The sequence below is a fragment of the Eublepharis macularius genome, chromosome 5, assembly GCF_028583425.1.
Source record: "Eublepharis macularius isolate TG4126 chromosome 5, MPM_Emac_v1.0, whole genome shotgun sequence".
NCBI lineage: Eukaryota > Metazoa > Chordata > Lepidosauria > Squamata > Eublepharidae > Eublepharis > Eublepharis macularius.
Genome location: NC_072794.1, coordinates 170,678,622 through 170,686,858, shown reverse-complemented (window position 1 = coordinate 170,686,858; position 8,237 = coordinate 170,678,622). Strand labels below are relative to the sequence as shown.

The 8,237-nt window shown below is 50.4% G+C and overlaps 1 protein-coding gene across 5 annotated transcripts in view; it reads left to right on the top strand.

Annotated features, from left to right (window-relative positions):
* The first annotated feature begins 3,726 nt into the window (after window positions 1-3,726).
* RBCK1 (RANBP2-type and C3HC4-type zinc finger containing 1) overlaps window positions 3,727-8,237 on the top strand; it is a 29,234-nt gene continuing 24,723 nt past the window's right edge. For 2 of the 5 annotated variants that reach the window (XM_054979510.1, XM_054979506.1), the window contains exon 1: window positions 4,060-4,165. The gene's annotated coding sequence lies outside the window, so the exon portion shown is untranslated. Of the gene's footprint in view, window positions 3,785-4,059; window positions 4,166-4,920; window positions 5,000-7,235; window positions 7,255-8,237 lie in introns of those variants that run through there. The other 3 variants (XM_054979508.1, XM_054979507.1, XM_054979509.1) reach the window with 3 other exon arrangements.

Below are 8,237 nucleotides of genomic sequence, written 5' to 3'. Positions count from 1 at the left end.
AGCTAGTTGATCTTTAAGGTGCTACTGGACCCGAATCTTGCTCTGACCCAGGTCGTTCTAATTCACACACATGATGGATGGCTAGCCAAACAAGATCCAGAGGAGTTAGCCGTGTTAGTCTGCAGTAGCAAAATAGAAGAGAGTCCAGTAGCACCTTTAAGACTAACCAACTGTACTGTAGCATACGCTTTCAAGAATCACAGTTCTCTTCCACAATTCCATGCATCTGACGAAGACAGCTGTGGTTCTCGAAAGCTTATGCTACAGTAAAGTTGGTTAGTCTTAAAGGTGCTACTGGACTCTTTTCTATTTAGCCAAACAAGGACCAGCTTGAGGAGACACACATGCTCCCATTCCCCGAAACTCCTAAGCTTTGTCTCCCTCTCCTATGTGTGTCAAAATCATTATCTTAATTTGCCTAAATCTTGGGTGTGTCAGTTTGATTTTCGCACAAAGCCCCTTGCAGTCTGCTCTGGGGGTCTGGTTTCGTTACACAGAATGACTTCCCGTATCTGGTGTTTAAAAAACACCAACAGGAGGGAATCAGGTCTAGGAAGAAGAATGCGCGTCCCATGCGCCAGAAAATCTGATGCCGTTCCAGCTCTACCATTAGGCAGGGTGAGTCAGCAACCTCAGGCAGTAGATTTTAGGATGCTATTAAAAGTGTGTGGAATTGTTAATTCTTTCGTTGTATTATGCTTGCAGGGAGGGAAGGTGGCATGGTATAGCCCGATCTCCTCAGATCTCAGAAGCTAAGCAGGGCCAGTACTTGGATGGGCGACCACCAAGGAAGATGCTGCAGAGGAAGGTGATGGCAAACCACCTCTGCTGCCCACGTGCCTTAGGAGGCGCTTTCTGGGGTCGCTGTAAGTCAACCGCAACTTGGTGGCACGCATGCATGCGTTATGCTTAAACTAGGCTGGAGAAGAATACAACAGGGTGCCAGGTAGGGCCGCCAGATGGGCATCAATGCAGTCCTTCCCAGGAACTGCCGACGTCACCACCCCATTCCACATTAAAACTGGAGGCACATTTCAATCTTTTAGAGTGCAGTAGAAAAGAACAAGAGTCCGGTAGCACCTATGAGGCTAACAAAAATTGTGGTAGGGTATGAGCTTTCGTGAGTCACAGCTCACTTCTTCAGATACAAAGAGTATGTAAGGCTGCAGTTATTCATCCTCAGTGGTGATTTATACACACACACACATCTTCCAATATACCTGTCTTTCTGCAGGAGCTCCTGATTTGAATGGGAGGTGATGCAGTCAATCTTGGCCTGTGCAGCCCGGGGTTCAAATCCCCTCTCAGGCATGCTCACTGGCAGCTCCTATCTGCTCGGAAAAGGATCTTTGCTGCTGTACTCATTGGAAGGCCGCTCCCAAGTAGGTCTGTAAAAGACTGCAGCCTGGGGACCTCCCCAGATTTGCAGGGGGAATCAAAGCAAGTCCCCTGTCTGAATCCCACTCCTGCCACCAATTCACTGGGCGGTCTTAGACAAGCTTGTTTCGTAGCCTCTGCTCCTTTTTGCACCATGAGGATAACACTGTGAGCTGCCTCCTAGGCTGGCTGGTAGGATTACGATGGAGCTAATGTGTTTTAAGTGTGATGGAATAACTAGGACTGGAGTCCTGCGGCACCTGAAAGACTAAGAAAGTTTAATTCCAGCGTAAGTATTTGTGGACCAGTGCCCACTTCTTCAGATGCAACAAACGGATGCTCACCATGCAGAGATGGGGGTGAAGAGAGGTTGCATTTTGGATAGTGCAAAGTGTTATGTGTAAGCTAAGCATTGTCCTTAGAACCTCTGCCTGGGTGGATTCCATGGGGCTAAATCAGAAAGAAAGCTTGCAAGACAAAAGTTGAGTAACAGCAATGACGTTTGATTTATATACCGCCCTTCAGGACAACTTAACACCCACTCAGAGCAGTTTACAAAGTATGTCATTATTACCCCCCCCAACAATCACCCTGCAAGGGGCTGAGAGAGCTCTGAGAGAGCTGCAACTCAGATCATAGTCCTGCGCTCTTAACCACTACACCAAACTGGGTGTGGAAGCAGAATGTCTTGTTCTCCAAATCCTCCAGCTGGTAGAACAAAACAGCAACATTTCAGATCTCTAGCTAAACACATGGGTGTAATAGCAAAACAGAAACACGCACCGATGTATTGTCGAAGGCTTTCACGGCCGGAGAACGATGGTTGTTGGGGGTTTTCCGGGCTGTATTGCCGTGGTCTTGGCATTGTAGTTCCTGACGTTTCGCCAGCAGCTGTGGCTGGCATCTTCAGAGGTGTAGCACCAAAAGACAGAGATCTCTCAGTGTCACAGTGTGGAAAAGATGTAGGTCATTTGTATCTACTCAGGAGGGGTGGGGTTGAGCTGAGTCATTCTGTAAGAGTTTCCCAGGGTGTGGAATGCTAATGGCGGGAGGCTTCACTGAGTCATTCTGTAAGAGATGGTTGTTGGGGGTTTTCCGGGCTGTATTGCCGTGGTCTTGGCATTGTAGTTCCTGACGTTTCGCCAGCAGCTGTGGCTGGCATCTTCAGAGGTGTAGCTACACCTCTGAAGATGCCAGCCACAGCTGCTGGCGAAACGTCAGGAACTACAATGCCAAGACCACGGCAATACAGCCCGGAAAACCCCCAACAACCAGAAACACGCACCTCTTCTATTATTTATGTATGTTATGATAGCCTGCCTTTCTCACTGAGACTCAAGGTGGATTACACACAACCAGTCACTGCAATCCACACAATGGGATAACCAACAGATATTGCAATCGGGTTTTAACTTGCGGAAATCTGGAAGCAACCAGAATTTAGAAACAGGTGACACAAAAGTATTAAGATGAGACATTAAGTGATGCACAAATTACATCATAGTAACTTGTTTACAGCAACAGATAGTTGTATCTTAAGAAAAGAGCTCTAACTCTTGAAAGCTCAAACCCGGGAAATCTTATTGATCTCTAAGGTGCCACTGGATGCACATCTTGATTTTCCAGGAGAGCTCTAGGCCTCACCTGGCGGTTGGCAATTATACCTTGTATCTGAAGAAGGGAGCTGTGACTCTCCAAAGCTTATACCCTGAAAATCTTGTTGGTCTCTAGGGAGCTGTGACTCTCCAAAGCTTACACCCTGAAAATCTCGTTGGTCTCTAAGGTGCCACTGGACTCAAATCCTGCAGTGCCTCTGAGCGTGTGCAAAGTATATGAAGAAGGGAGCTGTGTCTCTCCAAAGCTTACACCTTGAAGATCTTGTTGGTCTCTAAGGTGCCACTGGACTCAAATCCTGCAGTGCCTCTGAGGGTCTGCAAAGTATCTGAAGAAGGGAGCTGTGACTCTCCAAAGCCTACACCCTGAAAATCTCGTTGGTCTCTAAGGTGCCACTGGACTCAAATCCTGCAGTGCCTCTGAGGGTCTGCAAAGTATCTGAAGAAGGGAGCTGTGACTCTCCAAAGCCTACACCCGGGAAATCTTGTCAGTCCCTAAGGTGCAGCTGGACTCAAATCCTGCTGTTCTACTGCAGCCCAACAGGGCTAGTACCCACCTGAAACTAGCAAGAGGTGGCCTAAACGGTCTACACTGGTCCGGTCTACACTCCCAACCCTTTCCCCCGAGCTTCCTTTTGGATCAATCTGTTACAACACGGCCCTGTTACACAAGTGTTCCCGGGAGGGCAGCCAAGCTCAGCCTGCCTGCCGGGCCTCCAAAGTGCCGCCCCGCCCCCGCCTAAGGGAGTCCAAGGCCCGTAACTCAGCGCTGCTTTGCACCTGGACGGGCCAAGGTGAGACGCCCGTCCAGGGGCCCTGCCCAGCGGTCCAGCAAGCCCCCTTCGGCTCCCCCGGCTGGCTCAGCCCCCCTCCGCGCGCCCTGGCGGCTCCCCGGGGCTGCCTGGCCCACCTGGCCGGGCTGTTGTGAGCCGCGCGCGGAAAGGCGGCTGGCGGGCCGGGCCGGACGGCGGCGGGGATTCCCGGGCTGCCCGCGGGGCGTGGGCGGGCGCCGCGTGCTGCTGGGCGCCGCCCGCCCCGCTTCCGCCTCCCTCCCGGCCCGCCTTCGCTTTCGCTTTCCCGGCGCGGCTGGCAGGAGCCGCGGCGGCGCCCGGGGAGAGCCAGCCGCCCTCGGGGGGACGGACGGACGGACGGCGGCGAGGCGGCGCCGCTCCCGGGTAAGGACAGGCGCGCAGGGAGGGAGGGGCCCTCTGCGCGGGGCTCCGTCGGGGCCGGATTGCGCCTGCCTGCCCCGCGGGAGCGCAGCGGACCTCCCTCCTCCGAGGAGACCGCCCCAGCCCCAGCCCCTCCCGGGAGCCTCCCGACAGGCTGCCCCGCTTCCCCACAGAACTCCTTTCAGAGCGCGATTGCCGCCCCTTCCGACGTGACGCGCCGCCCAGTGCGGGCAGGAGGGGGAGCTTCGGCTTGTGGGGCTGCTCGGCCCTCCCTCTTTTCCTTCTTTCCTTCCTTCCTTCTTGCTTGCTTGCCTCCGTCCCTCTTTTTCTTTCCCTCCCTCCCTCCCTCCCTCCCTCTCTTTCTTTCTTTCTTTCTTTCTTTCTTTCTTTCTTTCTTTCTTTCTTTCTTTCTTTCTTTCTTTCTTTCTTTCTTTCTTTCTTTCTGCAATACTTGAGGGCAGTGGGAAGCTACCTCCCCTGGGCTTGGCAGGGCTCTCTGGGCTGGTGCGGGCACTGCCTTGGAGGAGGGCAATGGCCCTGGGGCAGCAGGCAGCCACTTCATGGTCAAAGGCTATCTTGCCACCCCCACCCCCCCAGGGCCCCTTTCCGGGGCTGCCCTCGAACCGAACCTTGGCGCCAGAATTCAGTGGCGGGTGCAACTGGGCACGTCTCACATAATGGAGAGCGATTTTTATCGGACCATTTATACCCCAGTGAGAAGCCCGGGGGGGGGGGGGGGGCTTGCATTTTAGCCTTACAGCAGCTCTGACTGGGGTTGCCAGCTTCCAGGCGGTAACTGGAGATTTCCCAGAATTACAGCTGATACCCAGGCGACAGGTAGCGTTCCTTTGGGGAAAATGATTACTCTGGAAGGGGGACTCTATGGCACTATACCCCAACTTTCTCTCCAGGTGGCTCACGTTTTATCCTCTCCACAACCCTGTGAGGTAGGCTAGGCTGAGTGACTGGCAGAAGGTCATCCAGCAAACTTCCATGGCAGAGCGGGGATTTGAACCCGGCTTTCCCAGATCCCAGTCCTACTCTTTGCGCAGTTGGCGTGAAGTTTCTGTGCAGTCGAGTGCAATAAAGAGTTAAATTGTTTCTTTACAAAACGAAGAGATGAGAACAAAAAAAATCCCCAAGAGAAGTTCCCTTTTATTTGCCATTTTTTCCTTCCAGTTGGAACAAGTCGTGGTGTGCGTGCGTGTGTGGAGGGAGTGTTCCACCACCTAATTGTGGAGTTGGGGGGTTAGAATAAGCCCCCCTTTCTCTCCCTAACCTGTTGCCGTCTGCCTCTTTGACTCTCTCCTGGCTTGGGAAAGAATATTTTAAAAAACCGTTTCATTTAAAAACGGTTCACGTGGATTTATGAGGCGGTGTGTGTCGTGGTTAGAGTGTCAGACTAGGCCCTGGGGGACACAAGTTCAAATCCCCCACACTGCTGGGAAGCCCACAGGGTTATTTTTCATCTTATACAGCATGAGAAGCCAGACATAAATGGCTACTTTTGCAACTAATTCCGTGAGGCCACCACAACTTCTTTGGAGTAGGACTGGCAAATGGTCTGAAGGCAGATCATACGCCTTCAGCTGCTGGGGTCTGTGAGATTGGGGGGGGTCCAGTCTTGAGCGGTGGCAGGGTGGGAGACCCCCCCAGGATCCAAAGCCATCCTTTCTGAACTCATTGGAGAAAATGGGAAAGAAAGCGGGCTATAAAAGCTACCAGCAAAATACTGCTAGTAAAATCAGAAGTTTTAAACAGTGGTGCACACGCTTGCTGCTTTTTAAATTGGACCTGCTTCTGTGCATCTAACAAGCCGAACATCCAGAAATTCCACAGGTTGAGCTTTTCTTGACTTGAAGGGAAAAGCTTGCTTGTGAATTTCTGCATGTTGAGCTACTGTTACATTCACAGGAGCCAGGTGGCAAAAGGAAGTTGGCAACCAGAGCTAGCCACCCGCCTCACAGGGTGATTGTTGTGGGGATAATAATAACATAACCACTTGGAAAATCCACAACAACCATCAATAATAACATACTTTGTAAATAACAACAACATTTGATTTATATACTGCCCTTCAGGACAACTGAATGCCCACTCAGAGCGGTTTACAAAGTATGTCATTATTATCCCCACAATGAACACCCTGTGAGGTGGGTGGGGCTGAGAGAGCTCTGAGAGAGCTGTGACTGGCCCAGGGTCACCCAGCTGGCTTCAAGTGGAGGAGTGGGGAATCAAACCCGGCTCTCCAGATTAGAGTCTCGCACTCTTAACCACTACACCAAACCACTCTGAGTGGGTGATAAGTTGTCCTGAAGGGCAGTATTTAAATTGCATGTTGTTGTTATTATTAGCCATGCCTCTTTCTCTGCACCACTTGGCAAACTGCTTTGGAAATGGGGGTGTCAAAAGCAGTTGGTGATGGGGCTGTTGGGGGGGGGGAATCTCAGCTGTGCTTGTACTCCCCCAGAACGCCTTGTTTCTGTTGGTAGCCCCACAGTTTCTCTGATATCTCCTGTAATGCTGCTTAGCTCTAGTATAGTCCCTTCAAAGTACCCCTCTGCTTTATTTATTTACTTATTTCATTCATTTATTTACTTTCATTTATACCCCACCTTTCTCCCCATATGGGAATCGAAGTGGCTTATGTTGTCCTCTGTTTTATCCTCACCACAATTCTGTGAGGTAGGTTAGGCTGGGAGTGTGCTCCTTTTTATGATCCTTACAACGGTCTTGTAAGGTAGGCCGGTTCTGTTTTCTCCATATTGCAGACTGGAGGGTGGCTTCTGAGTGGCTAGCCTGAGACTGCAGAGGGAGTTCATGGGAATAATAATAATAATAACATTCGATTTATATTCCGCCCTTCAGGACAACTGAATGCCCACTCAGAGCAGTTTACAAAGTATGCTACTATTATCCCCACAACAAAACACCCTGTGAGGTGGGTGGGACTGAGAGAGCCCTGAGAGAGCTGTGACTGAGCCAAGGTCACCCATCTGGCTTCAAGCGGAGGAGTGGGGAATCAAACCCGGCTCTCCAGATTAGAGTCCCGCGCTCTTAACCACTACACCAAACTGGCTCACCTCTGGAAGGTGAGGGTTTCCTAGATTAAATGACAGGGATATTTAAAGAACTCTCATTTAAAGGGGCTGTTAGGCTACTCTTGAGAGGCATTTGCTCGCGATGCATAGTAAGTATCTAATGCTACGGCTCTGAGCGTGTGTTTGTGGGGATTGACTGCAATGGACTGCCCTATCGGCCCCAGTGCAGCTCGAGCCCTGAAAAGAACTTGCTGACCTCGTGCGTTCCTGCTCTGTCCCTCCCTCCCAAAGTTCGCTCAGAGATAAAACAAACCTCTGTGTTTCTCAGTCCACTGAGTTTACATAACTGTCTTTTAAAAACAAAGCAAAACAGAAAGGCCAGGTTTTTCTCCAACGACATAGGATCATAGGGTTGGAAGGGTCCTCCAGGGTCATCTAGTCCACCCCCCTGCACAATGCAGGAAATTCACAACGTCCAATCTGCCTTTCTTAATTCTATTATTTATTTAAAAACATTTCTAGGCTACCTTTCTGCCCAAGTAGCGTCCCCGGATGCTGAACATGAAACAGTAAAAACATTGAAAACAAATTTGATATACAGTAATTTAATAAAATGTTTAAAAAGTTGCAACACGAGGCCATAACCAGAGGCCGTAAGAAATCATTTAAAATGGGACAAAATGACAGGGGAGAAAGCCAGGCATGTGGAAGCTCATGGAGTTGGCAGAATGGTTACTGTAGGGAATGGAAAAACAGAGCAGGATAAGAGGAAAGTAATAAGATCTTGTATATTGTCAGCCTCTTGCCTTGAAAACAAAAATTTACAAAATGCTATCTTGTCCTGCATTTACTTCTCCTGGCAAAGAAACACTGTCGGATTTTGAGTTGGACTATTTGTTTATTTACTTGGTCCTGGGAGAGAGTGCCCTCAAGTCATAGCTGACTCATGGCGACCCCTGGTGGGGTTTTCATCGCAAGAGACCAACGGAGTTGGTTCACCGTTGCCTTCTTCTGCAACCCTTGTTTTCCTTGGA